This window comes from Pleurodeles waltl, chromosome 2_1 (assembly GCF_031143425.1).
Source record: "Pleurodeles waltl isolate 20211129_DDA chromosome 2_1, aPleWal1.hap1.20221129, whole genome shotgun sequence".
Taxonomy (NCBI): Eukaryota; Metazoa; Chordata; class Amphibia; order Caudata; family Salamandridae; genus Pleurodeles; species Pleurodeles waltl.
In genome coordinates, this window is record NC_090438.1 from 794,085,576 (window position 1) to 794,101,978 (window position 16,403).

Consider the following 16,403-nt stretch of genomic DNA (forward strand, 5'->3'; position numbering starts at 1 on the left):
TTAAACAACCCTACCTTCCTATTGGCAATGTGTACCTCCTCACTGAAATACTCCTCAGCTCCACATGTCACATGATTAGTCTCCCAGAAAGACTCTGTATGGTCATCAAAGCTTTTAATAACTGTTGGTGTTGTCCAAAAGTCTCCAATTTGGCTCCCAAAAAACATTGCAATGGACCTTCAGTCCTGATGAAAAATGACTCTAAAACACTGTTTTTTTTCAAAACCACAAAGAGTAGTGTATGCTTTTTGCTGAAAGGACAACATATACCATGGTGGAAGTGTAAAATGTACCCACTTGTTTGCATTTCAAGAAGAGCAAGGTAAAGTCAATTGCACATGCTGTCTTTGAATATGCACCTACACAACATACATCCACTAAGATGGCATTATGAGGAATGTGTTGTCTCCCACTGGAATGCCAGAATGTAACAACAAGCTACAATTACGTGAATGATTCACAGTGAGAAATGGTTTCTAATCACACAAGTACTTAACACCTATAAATGGGATGTATGAGGCATTCAAGGCTGTCACAATGTTCCTGCTCATCTACATATATGTTGCTCAGTGAACATGACAACGTGATCATCCTCATATGTTGTCCTCACTGCTCACACTGTAGAGATTCTACAGTACATCATTTTGCATGGATGTATTTGTAAAAGCCAGAAATTCATGCCTATACTCCTCATGAATTATCATCATACCGGTTTCACACAACGATACCCACGCCAATCAAATGCCTTGAATGTCAGTAAGCAAGAAATGCAAGGACTCCTCCTGTGTTAAGTGATAAATGGTGAATAATGCTACACTGTGATGTTTAGGGAAAATGTGTCCCTCTGCCCCTAAGAGGCCTCATATGTGTTGAGTGTGAGTACAGCCACACATGACATCAATTGTACATTGTACATAATGTTTTTGCATAAGAGCCAGACCACAGAACCAGAAACAATGCAACACCTCACCAGGGGAAGAAGACATGGGACCTTTATAGGCATGAAACTCTGAATCTAGTCAACCAAATTGAGCTGCATAAAGTGTTACACTTAGCAAGTAGACAATGTCAGTGATAGTTGACGTTCTCCAGATAGGTGTGGATACATGTACAATTTGTAACCAGCCATCAACAATGGCCCACTTGCACAATGGTTCAAGGGTGTAGGTGGTAGTGACAAGCACCAGTGTGTGTCCCTGTTCAGCCAGGGATCTGCAAAATGAAGTGACAAAACTATCCAACAAATACCTCCCCTATCGCTTTCATACAAAGTGCTACAGTAGGAGACTACATGTGTTGTGCTGTGTGTAAAATCACCAAACGAGACCCACATACAGTGCCAAGAATATGAAAAATAGCCCATACTTGACTCAAATGTGAGATAGACTAACAGTGGTCCATAAGCCTCTAACAAAGCAACATATAATTACCAAGAATGCAAGTCAATATTTACATCACATACTCAATGCAACTTACTAAATGGTACCAACTATTAAATAAGATTTGATGACAAACTAGTGAAAGTAGAAAAATATAATTGTATCCAAACTATCTAAACTACCTAACTGGCCTATACTAGCTAACCCTAAGACTAGCCTAAACTATCCTGACATACCTTAAACTACCTCAAGAACTATATCCACATGACAAGTTAAACAACAGCACCCACCTCCCCTATATACACATAGCTACATACAATGCAAACATAAACACAATCCCATACATATACTATCTATACCTTTAATCATAAATAAATATATGTTTCTGTATTTTTGGGGTTTGTAAATGTTTTCAGATTTTTTTAATAAACACTGAACATCACCCCCCACCCACCTACAATACTACTGCTAAATAACACCCTTAAAAATCACTAGTTTAAAATATATATATTTACCTCGTACTTATCTACTTTAAACTTACACCTATAATAATCTCTAACTAACACTTTCCCTAATAACAAGAAACAATTAAAAACATATTAATAACAGGGAAATGGAATGTCCAGAGGGAGAGCCTCAAATTTGAACAGAAATCCTCTCCATGGCCTGCTGGAAGGATAGCATTATTTTCCAGAGGCTGGCCTGCTCTCGTTCGATGCCATGTATCCTCCTGTGAATTTTGTGCAACTCCCTGAGAATGTGGCATTTGAAGATAGATCCACTGGCATGTTGGGGCCTCCTGGCCTGTGTGGTTGGTTGCTGTGAGGCAGTTAATGGTCCAACTCTGGCCTGTGTCTGGACTGGCTGCTGCTGCTTTTGAACACTCTCCCTGATGCCTTGGCCCTTTCATATACATTCCCCATTGCCTGGTTTGCCTTCGCCATGTGGCGTATGTGGCTGTAGAATTCCTTTCTTAATTCGAAGGTTTAGCTTCATCAGCTGTTATGTTATCTAGGAAGTTAAAGAAAAAACCTATCAGTTCAACTTTTAAATGTACATGATATTTTGCAAAATTAGGCTGACATTGTTATACAACCCTATGTGGCTGTGCAGACCAACACCAAATATTGAGACAGAAATATGGACAAAATACCTTCAGGACAAAGACATCTTATAATCGAGCAAGGCAAACTGGGTCAAGTGCAGTCAGTGAAGTGCAAAATATGTAAATATATTCACAATATGACAACATCCATATCATTCAGAAGAGTGAGTCACACTCATAATGATATGTTCATAGTAAATTGGCATGTTGGACCAAATATGGACATTTTGTGTTGGTATTATATCATGCAAGTGGGCTGAACCGTACTCAGAAACATACATGAAAAGTGATAAGGTAAGCAAGTCCATGTAGTGTGCTTCTGCACTGCATGATGCATCTGGAGTTACACAAGGCAGCACACATTGCTAATTGTACTTACTCAGTGTCAGGTAGCCAAAACAGGGATGGAGGGTGGTTGGCTACGTCCTTCAAAACATTGCTGGAGTACACTTCACCAATTTACTCTGAGGTAAATGCACAGAAATCTGGCATATAGTTTCTGGTTTACATCTGTGGGTATACCATGAAGACCTTTACATAAACTAATTTCTGTACACTCATTCTCCCAGGGCTGCATTAATCAGTGCACCATTTAAATAAGACAATGCATCTCAGGAGTGTGTGTATGCATGATGGAGTACTCATCTGTACAATAACTTTGTGGGGTATAATGCACGGACCTTACATCATGATGCCAGGATGACTGCATTGGTGTTAGCCAGTCTAACGTACCCCACAAGCAGGTGAGCAGTGCAACACAGTGCATTCCTGTGGGTGAACTTTTACGCAGCCCAGCAACATTCCTGGCTTATTGGCACACATTTTCTAAAAATCATGTCATGATACCATAACGATTACACTTGGTAGCACTGTCTGGGTAATTTTTTCCACCTCATGAGCACAAGTTGCATATTCAAATATGAACATAGGCAACAAAACTGTGTACAGAGAAGCTTAGCCTAGCTCATTCGACTTTGCTACTACATCGGTTAAACCATTGTTTGTTTTGTTTGTGCCATTTGTTGTACAATATTTGATTGTATTGAACATCTGAAGATTTAGTGCCAGATGATGGTTTATGTGCCAAATGCATCAAAACTGTAGATGCAAACATCGCCACAGCTTCAAAAGATGCATGAATCTTGTGGGCCTGCAAACATTGCCTCTACATGAACACTGACATGCATCCTTCTCAATTTAACACTATTCTGCGGACAAGCTCAGTTAGCATGGCACACTGACTGTAATTTGTTTGCAGGTAATTGATACATTCCCCATACACATCACAATGTTGCAACTATTATGGATCACACAAGGAGGTTAATGAGTTACAACCACATACTACTTACGGTTACTGGTTGCATTGGGATTCCTGGAGGTGCCAGCTTCTCCCTTGGTGAATGGGACATGTCCATCTCCAAGACAAAGATTTGAACATTGAATTGTAAATAGTGCAGCTACTCACAGTCTAAATTCCATTATAAATACTATGAAATCCCATGATTCAAATATTCAACACGCTTGACACAGCTAGTCATTTTGTATGGGAGAGCTGGCTGGATGCTGAAGCTCAGGTATATCCAACATCACATGTCTGAAGCATGAGTAAGGCCTGTGTAGTTTTCTATACTACTGCGCATCGTCATCTCAAACCATGACCCAAGGGTTAAACCCTGGGCCCTAGGCAGACCAAATTAGTGCTGCATTGGGGAAGGACAGATATACACCGTATATATCATTGTAAGGACCACATCAGACGTTTCATGGTGCTGGTACACAAATGTGTTCACTAGCTGGAATGCATGGTACCATGCAACATGGTGCAATGGTGCATGCATTATAAGCAGGTTTGTATTGTTTGGCCCAGTAAGTGCCACTTTCTTGAACACATTTTTTTATTGCCAGGGCCATTTCCTTACGTTTACGTATGCTACACAAAGCAGCACACATAAAAAGTTTAACGTTTATGGAGATTGAACATACATTTCCTACTCATCCACTACCAGTGAAGGCTTACCAACATTTTGGAATATTCTCTGGTCAATCACTTATAGTAAATCGATGTGTTTTCAAGGTAAACAACCACCCACAACCCATAAAATGGCCCACTGGGGCAGGGTATTGCAACACAGCAATTTCTCTTGCATTGTATTACACTGGAATTATATACCCACTCCAAGGCACACAAAATGGCTTTGTGTTGCTTACATATTGATATTTTAATGTTTGTATTGCACTTGAAGCAATTTGCATGGTGCAAAATCAAACCACCACATAAAACATTTTTCCCCTTTGATGTTTAAACTTTTGCATAAATGATACAGTAACATTACTACAAGCAAATGCTACATACATAAATACCTAAGGGGTCCCCAATTTCCAATTCCAGGATGTCCATCAGATTTGCCTCATGTGCCACGGCAAAGGTCCAGTGATGTTTAACCTGGGAGACTGTGCGCTCACCCCTGAATACCTGGCACATGTGCTAAAGCACCCTCTACCGGCAATCAGTTTCAAACAATGGCAGGGATGCACAGGTTATGACCCGCACAACCTGTGCAATGCGTGGGTTCAGGCCTTTGCTACAGGGGTAATGCACGGTTTCTGACCCACGCAGTAGGAGCAATGCATACGATCTACAGTAGAAGCGTGGCTTCTGCTGGTAAAAGCACATTAAGCCAAATTTCATAGGTCCAGGATGGGGGTGGTACCACTTGGCAGGTTAGGATGATATATGGCAGTATCCAGGTGCTGAAGGAGGGTGGACACTCCGGGATATATGTATGAACCCAGTTGCAAGGCACATGCAGAACCCAACTCAAATATGATATTTGTGAAGCCACGCAAGGTGACTTTGCATAGACCTGAGTGGCTTCTTAAAGTTAAAGTTCAAGTGAAGCATGGCATCATCAATTGCTGCATTGCCTTACTCTGCACTAGAGGTTAATTCCATGGCTGTGGCATGGGTGTTCCCATGCCACTCCCATGCTTTTAGATGCATTTACAGACTTACCAAACCTAGTAAATTTAGTAATGGCCAAGAAAGATATACCTTTCCAGGAGAGGATTAATAACGTTATTTATCCCTGTTACTGCCTCTTTCAATATGTGCTGCACTCTACAGCACGCATAGCTCGAGAAATATGCCTCTACGGATTTGTTATTTTCTGGAAGGTGTCCCCTCATGCACCAAAAGCAATCCTGCATGCAAAACAAGCCCCCTTTCACCATAGGCAAACAAAATGGTACTAGCGCTTGGGAAAAAGTAGGAATGCACCATATTAATTTAAAGACACAACATTCCTGCCCTTTCCCTGTCAAACAGTACGGCGCAGCAAGATGACTTGCTGCACTGTGTGACAAAACCTGTTTATCTACGCCACTGTTTAATTCCACACAACCTTTAAATTGTACTAGAGTGTGCCATGTAGTATTCAAAGCACTAGCACACACACATTGCCCATGTACACATGGTTTGACATTTCAAACTATGGCCCTGATTTAAAAAAAAGTGGAGCTGCACCCGGTGCAGTGCCACTTTTCTTGTGCCCCTTAGCGCCCCCTAACACCACCATGTGTGTGCTGTATCTAAGATAAGGTACACCATGGCAGTAGTTAGGGTAATTAGCATCAACATTATTGACTCTAATTCGGAGCTTTGTAGGATTAGTGTCAACATTTTTTAAGATAATCCTGCAAAGCCCATTGAGGCCCATTGAAAACAATGGCATGCCTCCTTTTAACGCCTCCCATGAGAAGGAGTTAAAAGTGCCAAAAAAATGATGCAAAGAAATATTTTAGATTCCCCCCTTTGCATACATTATACCTGGTGCAGGCATAATGTAGCATAAAGTGTTACAAAGTGGCACAATGCATTCATTGTGCCACATAGTAAATTTGACGAAGTGATTGTGGCCTCTTTGGGCCATATTAGCATAAATAATTATGCTAATGTGTCACAAGAAGGTGCTCTTAGATCAGCCCCTATGTGTTGTGTATGTGTTGTACAGGTGCATGCATCCTGTACATGGTTTTGTCATGCTCACATTTCCTAGTCAACCTGATGTTGGGCAGGGGCGAGTTTAAGCAACAGCAACAGAATGTTTGAAAAGGTATGTGAGCTAGTAGGCCTCTCTACAATGAACCAGTGTTTAATGGTGTTTTACTCTACTACTGTTCACTACACAACATGCTGTAATCCCCACATTAGTTCTGTCTTAATCCTGGCAAAGGCATTAGCGTTCATCTATTATGAAGGCAGGTGTTTGTGTGGCCCTCCTGGTCCAAACAGACTGAAATCCATGACACAGGCCTATGTCATGGCACACATGCATATTCCATATTCTCCTTTGGGTATGTACCAGACACCGCTGATCTTACAGTGGGGGTCCGGAAAACTATGGGGCCAAGCTGGTCTTGCTGCTGGAGCTGCTTCATACCCTGCTTTGTGCCATCTGGTGCTTAAATTTGGACAAGGAAACCAGCAGCGCAGGATGCCTCCGATCTTTTGGTGGGGGCCCGGAGACCTACGGGGTCCAGGTAGCCTTGAGGCAGGAGCGGCTGACACCCTGCTTTCATGCCATCCAGTGCTTAAATCTGGACAAGGAAGCCTGCTGCGTGGGCTGCCTCATAATCTTACTGTGAGGCCAGAAGGATTATGGGACCATATAGATTTGAAGCAGGAGCCGCTGACACCCTGCTTTTGCACCATCTGGTGCTTACGATTGGACAAGGAAGCCTACTTCATGGGACGCTTTTGATTTTACTGTGGGGACCAGGAGGACTATGGGACTCAGGTAGCCTTACAGCAGGAGATGCTGACACCCTCCTGTTGCGCCATCTGGTGTCTAAATTTGGACAAGGAAGCAGGCTGTGTGGGATATTTGTGGGCTGCGCTCAGACAAAGTCCAGACTAAGGGTGGGCCCATCCGCCCCCATCAGCGACTGAAAGAGGCTGGGCTGGGCAACCCCTCTTTATCCTAGCAGAGGATTCTTGTGGCCTTGACTAATTCTGACTATGGGTAAGTGGAAAGTCCCCATAACTGCACCAGGGAGGCAGGAGGCTACACTTGATGGGTTTTCAAAAAGGGCAGTAGGGGTCATCGAGGACCAAATCCAATGGGCATAGCATAGACTGTCTTTAATCCCTCCTTTAACGTCTCCTACTAGCCTTAACCCACCCACTGAAGAGATTGGATTGGGGATTAGAAATTTATCATAAGCAGGCTTGAGGGGAAACAAGGCACCCACACTGGTGGAACAAACTTATAGCCATAATGACTGCCCCATCTTTACCAAACCAACAAACACAAATGTTGGGTAGAATGCAGAATGAAACAAACATCACGCCACCCTAGTTTGGATCCAGCCATATTCAAATCAGTCTTCATCCTGTACCTCATGGGAACAGTCCAGCCCAAACTACCAAGCCAAGTCCTACCTTGACCGGAAACAAGCATCCTGGCTCCGGTTTCAGGGTATCACCCTTCATCAGCCAGGCTAGTGTGAATACAGTGGCATAGTGAGCCTGCCTGGTGCACTTAGGGTGACAAAAGCAAACAAACACAAATGATGGAAGAAATACAGAACCAATCAAACATTCACCCCAGTCAGAGATCTGGGTTTAGCCCCTTGGGTGCCCCAGATGAGGTGGTCTTGTCCTCGGCACCTGGCAACGAGACCACCTCACCCAGCTATGGGCCCCCGGGGGAAGCGCTAGCGCTCTCCCCCATGGCCGAGCACCCCCATCTCCTGGGCAGAGATGGAAGGGGTATCACTTCCCCTTCCACCCTGCCCTCCCTGTCACCCCCCGTGGTGTCTGATGACGTCAGCACGTTTTTGCCTGCTGACCTCATCAGAGGCCTTCCCCCCGGTGCTGGAAGCTCACCTTCCAGCACCCAATCGAAGGAAAAATGCAAAAGCATTTCTCCTCCGATCACGTGGAGGGGGCAGAGAGGCATGAAAGGAGAGAAAAGGTTTTTCCTCTCCTTTCATGTCTCTCTGAATGCGATCGGGCAGCAGAAATGCCACTAGACACCAGGGATTTTTTATTTTTTTGTATTTGAAATAAGGGGAGCAGCCCCTTGGACAAGGGCTGGCCCTCGGGGAGGGGCAAATTATTTCTAGGCCATTTCTGCCCCACCCAGGGGCAGATCGGCCTAAAATCATTAGGCCGATCTGCCCCCGGGGGGAGGGGGCAAAAATCCACTAGACACCAGGGACCATTTTATGTATTGCTTTTTTTTTTTTTTTGGGGGGGAGCGACCCCTTGGGAAAGGGTCACTCCAGGAGGGGAAATTATTATTAGGCCATTTCGGCCCCCCCTGGGGGCAGATCCGCTTTGCGATCTGCCCCCAGGAGGGTCAGAAACCACTAGACACCATATATTTTTTTTTTTTTACTTGCGCATAAGGGGAATGGCCCCTTGGGCAAGGGCCACTTCCCAGGGGGGCAAATGATTTTTAGGCCATTTCTGCCCCCCGGGGACAGATCAGTATAAAATTATTACCATTTTGTTTTGGGAGCGAACCCTTGGGCAAGGATCGCTCCCGGGGGAAGGCAAACTATTATTAGGCCGGGGGCAGATCGGCCTATTTTTGTTAGGCCAATAACCTCTAGACACCATGGATTGGTGTGTGTGTATGTGTGTGTTTTGTTATGGAGGGCAGCCCCTTGGACAAGGGTCACTCCCCATGAGGGCACATTACTGTTGGCCATAACTGCCCCCCCTTGGGGGAAGATTGGCCTATTTTTAGAAGGCCCATCTGCCCCCAAGGGAGGTAGAAAGCCCACCAGAGACCAGCGAAGATTTTTTTTTCAAATAAAAGGTTGGGGGTTTGGCCATACCCCCACCCCAAATAAATGGGGCCAAAGTTGTTCTGCCCACTAGTGGGCAGATTGGGCAATTACCCCCGATCCACACCCTGGAGGGACAGAAAGTCTACTAGATGCCAGGGAATAAAAGAAAATAGTGTGGTGGTGGCTACCAACCAGTATCGGCCTGGATATTCCCCAACCCGAACTGAAGGGGCTAACAGTCATTCGGCTCTCCCACACACATTAATAAATCTTATCCCATGGCAAGCAAGAGGAAATTTGATTATTTTTTGGTTTTTGAGAGCTTGGTAACTCTCAAATCGTCCCACATGGAATGGTGAGGGCTGCACTTTTTTTACTTTGGGAAGCTTCCAGGTAGAAAAATCCACACACATCTGAAAACCAAACTTCTAGTTGATTCCAGGGTGGTGTGCTTCACATGCACGCCGCACCATTTCCTTACCCAAAATGCCCTGCAAACCTTCAACTTTACTGGAAAGCACACATTTTTCCAACATTTTTGTGATGGAACATTCCGGAATCTGCAGGAATCCACAAAATTCCTACCACCCGGCGTTGTCTCATATTTACCGATAAAATTTCAGCTGCACTTGTCAGCCTAAAAAAGTTTTTTTTTCAAACTGCCCTTTTGGACCCACTTTGGTTCCCCCTCAATTTCGACATGTTTTTGGCTCTTCCCTGTCACAAACGCTTGGCCCACCCACACAAATGAGGTACCATTTTTATCGGGAGACTTGGGGAAACGCTCTCCTCTCTAGTTTTCAAAAATGCACAGGTTTGGTAGGTTTCCTTCGTGGCGGCTGAGCCAGAGGCCAAAATCCACAGGTAGGCACTTTGCAAAAAACACCTCTGTTTTCTTTGAGAAAATGTGATGTGTTCACGTTGTGTTTTGGGGCATTTCCTGTCACGGGCCTACCCACACAAGTGAGGTACCATTTTTATCAGGAGACTTGGGGGAACATTGGGTGGAAGGAACATTGTGGCTCCTCTCAAATTCCAGAACTTTCTGAAACCGAAATGTGAGGAAAAAGTACTTTTTTAGCCACATTTTGAGGTTTGCAAAGGATTCTGGGTAACAGAACCTAGTGAGAGCCCAACAAGTCAACCCGTCTTGGATTCCCCTAAGTCTCTAGTTTTCAAAAATGCACAGCTTTGGTAGGTTTCCCTAGGTGGCGGCTGAGCTAGAGGCCAAAATCCACAGGTAGGCACCTTGCAAAAAGACCTCTGTTTTCTTTGAGAAAATGTGATGTGTCCACTTTGTGTTTTGGGGCATTTCCTGTCACGGGCACTAGGCCTACCCATACTAGTGATGTACCATTTTTATCGGAAGACTTGGGGGAAAGCTGGGTGGAAGGAAATTTGTGGCTCCTCTCAGATTCCAGAACTTTCTGTCACCGAAATGTGAGGAAAAAGTGTTTTTTTAGACACATTTTGAGGTTTGCAAAGGATTCTGGGTAACAGAACCTGGTGAGAGCCCCACAAGTCACCCCGTCTTGGATTCCCCCAGGTCTCTTGTTTTAAAAAATGCACAGGTTTGGTAGGTTTCCTTAGTGGCGGCTGAGCCAGAGGACAAAATCCACAAGTAGGCACTTTGCAAAAAACACCTGTTTTCTTTGAGAAAATGTGATGTGTTCACGTTGCGTTTTGGGGCATTTCCTGTCGCAGGCACTAGGCCTACCCACACAAGTGAGGTACCATTTTTATCGGGAGACTTGGGGGAACATAGAATACCAAAACAAGTGTTATTGCTTCTTGTCTTTCTCTGCATTTTTTCCTTCCAAATACAAGACAGTGTGTAAAAAAGACGTCTATTTGAGAAATGCCCTGTAATTCACATGCCAGTATGGGCACCCCAAAATTCAGAGATGTGCAAATAACCACTACTCATCAACACCTTATCTTGTGCCCATTTTGGAAATACAAAGGTTTTCTTGATATCTATTTTTGACTCTTTTTATAGAATGAAAACCCACTGCAAGGTGCAGCTCATTTATTGGCTCTGGGTACCTAGGGTTCTTGATGAACCTACAAGCGCTATATATCCCTGCAACCAAAAGAGTCCAGCAGACGGAACGGTATATTGCTTTCAAAAATCTGACATTGTAGGGAAAAGTTACAGAGTAAAACGTAGAGAACAATTGCTGTTTTTACCTCAGTTTCAATTTTTTTTTTATTTCAGTTGTTATTTTCTGTAGGAAACCCTTGTAGGATCTACACAAATAACCCATTGCTGAATTCAGCATTTTGCCTACTTTTCAGAAATGTTTAGGTTTCTGGGATCCAGCATTGGTTTCACACCCATTTCTGTCACTGACTGGAAGGAGGCTGAAAGCACCAAAAATTGTAAAAATGGGGTGTGTCCCAGTAAAATGCCAAAATTGTGGTGAAAAATTGGGTTTTCTGATTCAAGTCTGCCTGTTCCTTGAAGCTGGGAAGCTGGTGATTTTAGCACTGCAAACCCTTTGTTGATATGCCAATTTCAGGGAAAAAAACACAAGCCTTCTTCTGCAGCCCTTTTTTCCAATTTAAAATCAAAAAATGAAATTTTCACTGTATTTTGGCTAATTCCTCAGGGTAACCCACAAAGTCTGGGTACCTCTAGAATCCCTAGGATGTTGGAAAATAAGGACGCAAATTTGGCATGGGTAGCTTATGTGGACATAAAGTTATGAGGGCCTAAGCGCGCCCTGCCCCAAATAGCCATAAAAAGGCCTTGCACCTGAGGGGGAAAAGGCCTGGCAGCAAAGGGGTTAATCCATCAATTATTTTGCTCACCACACCACCCCAGTTTGGACCCAGCCGTATACAAATCAGTCTTGAACCAGTTTCCCATAGGAACAGTCTAGCCCTAACTGCCAGGCCAGGTCCACCCGGGACCAGAAACAAGCATCCTGGGACCAGTTTCAGTGAATCACCCTTCATCAACCAGGCTTGCTTGAATCCAGTGCCATAGTGAGCCTGGGACCCACATCTGGGTATACCCAGGGCACTTAGGGAAACAAAAGCAAACAAAAACAACTGACGGATGGAATGCAGAACAATCAAAATTCAACCCACTCAGAGATCTATGTTTAATCATTCAATTCCTTTGCTCACCAACTCACCCAGTTTAGACCCAGCAATATGCAACTCATTTCTGACTCTGTTCCCCAGAGGAACAGTCCAGCCCGAACTGCCAAGCCTGGTCCTCCCTGGACCGGAAACAAGCATACTGGGACAGGTTTCAGGGATTCACCTTTCAACACCCAGGCTAGCTTGAATCCAGTGGCATAGTGAGCCCAGAACCCACATCTGGGCATACTCATTGCACTTAGGGTGACAAAAACAAACAAATACAAATGATGGATGGAATATTGTTGGAAAATGGGTTATTGGTAAGGACAGGTAGGTACCTACACTTAGCAATAGGCCACTAACCTCCACTTAGGTGCAGTTAGGTCTCAGTAAATTAAACCCAGCTCAACCCTTGGTAGCTTGGCAACGAGCGACAAGGCTTAATTTAAGAGACAGAGGCAGTCATTCTGACCCTGGCAGTTGAAAACCGCCAGGGCAGAGTGCCGCGGAAGCACCGCCAACAGGCTGGCGGTGCTTCATGGGCAATTCTGACTGCGGTGGTAAAGCCGCGGTCAGAAAAGGGCAACCGGCGGTTTCCCGCCGGTTTACCCCTGCCCCAAAGAATCCTCCATGGCGGCGCTGCTCGCAGCACTGCCATGGGGATTCCGACCCCCTTCCCGCCATCCTGGTCCTGGCGGTACAAACTGCCAGGAACAGGATGGCGGGAACGGGTGTCGTGGGGCCCCTGGGGGCCCCTGCACTGCCCATGCCACAGGCATGGGCAGTGCAGGGGCCCCCTAACAGGGCCCCATAATGATTTTCAGTGTCTGCCTAGCAGACACTGAAAATCGCGTCGGGTGCCACTGCACCCGTCGCACACCAGCAACTCCGCCGGCTCCATTCGGAGCCGGCTTCATCGTTGCTGGGGCTTTCCCGCTGGGCGAGCGGGCGGCCTTTTGGCGGTCGCCCGCCCGCCCGCCCAGCGGGAAAGTCAGAAAGACCGCCACGGTCATTTGACCGCGGTGCGGTCTTCTGGCGGGCGGTGCCCACCGCCCGCCGGGTTCGGAATGACCCCCAGAGTGTAAAGCATTCAAATATCACAAAACAGTAATTAAATAAAACACAGGAAACAGTTTAAAAATCCAAAACCAATTTAAAAAAATAGATTATATTTTTATCTTTAAAATTAAACACAAAACGAATAAAATCAGATAAAGGGAACCCGAGATATGAATTTTTAAAGAATTATTGTTTTCTAGCACCTAGAAACAAAAAGCGCCAATCTGGTCATCTGGTCGCACCTCGACCGGGGCAAAGTCAATGTTTAAGGCCGACCGCGATGGAGGTCGGCCCGGCTACAGCCCGTGGGAGACCTCGGTCAAAAGTTTACCTTAGCACTTAGTCGTTTTTCTGAAGATTTTCTTCAGCGGGACGAACCTGCCAGTCCAATCTGACCTCCTGGAACTCTTCTCCGGATACGCCTCGCGGGAGCCCTCAGAGGAGATTTTTACCTTCGGACTTAGTCGTTTTTTTACTAGGTGAAAATCCTTTGACCGGGGCACACCTGGATCTTGATACGACGTCCTTGGAGCCCTCCTCAGATATGCTGGCTGAGAGGTCCCGGTCATCTTTCTACGTTCGGACTTAGTCTCTTTTTTTTGTAGATTTTCTTCACCGGGACGAACCTGCAAATCAGGCTGGGTCGCGGTTGAGGCAAGACTGCTAGAGTTGCTGCGGTGGGTTGGTCCCTCTATGGAGCTTTTTTTTTTAGTCCTGAAACTTCTCCAAACTTCTGGATCTTCTCCCAGATGTTCCTTTGAGGTTTTTTAGGGGGTCCACAGCTCACCCCAAGGTTCCAGAAGCTCTGAGTTGATCCTTGGGGGTGTGGACTGCAACTCCCAGAATGCACCTGGCACAAATTCCTTTTTGCCCACTGGACAGTGGTCAGCTGGTTGATTTCTTCAGGAGTTGGTGCAGGGGACTCTGGTTAGCAATTTGTCACCTGTAGCAAACAGGGAGTCCCTCCTTGAACCAGTTGAAGCTAGGCAAAGCCCTTCTTGTGGTGAAGCCCAAGTGTGCAGCTGGTGCAGTCCTTCAGAGTGCAGGGTCCAGGTGCAGGCCAGGGGTCCAGCAGGGCAGTCTTTCTTCTTCTGTGGTTCTTCCTTGTTGGAATCTGATAGGGGTATGTGGTGTGGGTGCAGGTCTGCCAGTTGTATCCTTGCTCCTGGGTGAAAAACAGGGGGGTCCTGGTTCTCCAGTCAGGGGCAGGGTCCTTCCCCCTGTGATGACCACTTCCTGGGAAGTGTGGCAAAAATCAATCCCAGGAGGCAACATTCCTCAAAAATCCATCATGGCTGAAAGTGATTTTTGGAGGTTACATCTGGCCGAGCCCACCCACTGGTGTGGTTAAAAATCATAAACACACCCCTCTCCTGCCCTCTCCTAATCTAATCAAGGGGGCACCTAGTTTTCTGGGGTTGCAGGATGTGGGGGTGTTGCTGGGTTGCTCCAAATGTCCTTCTCTGCCTTTGAAGACCAGTTTGGCAGCCCTCCCCATTCCTGCCTCACCTTCTGCTGAGGGGAGAACTCCCCACAGGCACATCTCTTTGTGTGAAGCTGGGCCACTTCACACCTCATCAAGTCAGCCTGGCCAGGCTGCCAGAGGCTGGCCAATCAGAGCACAGCAGCAAAAACAATGCAGGGCTGAAGTTGGCAACTTTTCAGGTAAAGTTTAAAAACCTGAACAAGTTATATTAAATCCCACAACTGGAAGTTGTGGGTTTTATTATAACAATTAATTTGTTACCAAATTCTTTGTATCTGTCACTTAAGGGGACTTTTAAAATTAAAATAAAATCTCCCCATTCTAGCATATGAAGGCCATTCACCACAATGAGGGAAAAACTAATTTGGCTGTTTTGACCTCACCAGGGCTTATAAAACTATTTTTATAAGGTCCCTGCTTATAGTTACATGGCACCCAGCCCTAGGGGCACATAGGGCACACCTTAGGGGAAACTTATATGTAAAAATAAGGTAGTTTAAGACTTTGGAACTACTTTTAATTCCAAAGTCGAATTTGCATATAACTTTAATTTAAAATCAGCCAGCAAGGCAGGCCTGCCTTTAAAATGACACTGGGCACCTCAGCAGTGCACCTATGGGTACACTACCTATGCTGGGGTCCCTATACCTACATGCCCTACCATATACTAGGGACTTATAGGTAGGTTGACTTAGCAAATTATAATTAGCCTAATTTGTATATCCACTTTACACAGAGCACTGGCCCTGGGACTGGTAAGCAGTACCCAGGGCACAACCAAGAGTCAGTAACCACCAGTACCTGTCCAAAAAGTGTGGGGGTGACCAGGGCAAAAAGGAGGACTTGCCTACAAATATGGAACCAATCAAACATTTACCCCCAGGCAGAGATCTGGGCTTAATCCATCAACTATTTTCCTCACCACAACACACCAGTTTTGACCCAGCCATATGCACATCAGCCTTGACTCCGTTCTCTATGGAAACAGTCTATCCCCAATTGCTAGGCCAGGTCCTCCCTGGACCAGGAGCAAGCATCCTGGAACCTGTTTCAGGGTATCACCCTTCATCAGCCAGGCTAGCTTGAATCTGGTGGTATAGTGAACTTGGAACCCACATCTGGGCATACCTGGCACACTTAGGATGACAAAAGCAAACAAACACAAATGATGGACGGAATGCAGAACCCATAAAACATTCATCTCAATCAGAAATCTGGGTTTAACCCACCAATTTATTTGCTCAACACACCACTCCTGTTCGGACGAAGCCACATGCAAATCATTCTTGACACTGTTACCCATGGAACAGTCTAGCCCAAACTGCCTGGCCAGGTCCTCTCTGAAGTGGAAACAAGCATCCTGGGACCAGTTTCAGGGTATCACCCTTCACCAGCCAGGCTAGCTTGAATCCAGTGGCATAGTGAGCATGGGACCCACGTCTGTGCATACCCGGCGCACATAGGATGACAAAAGCAAACAAAC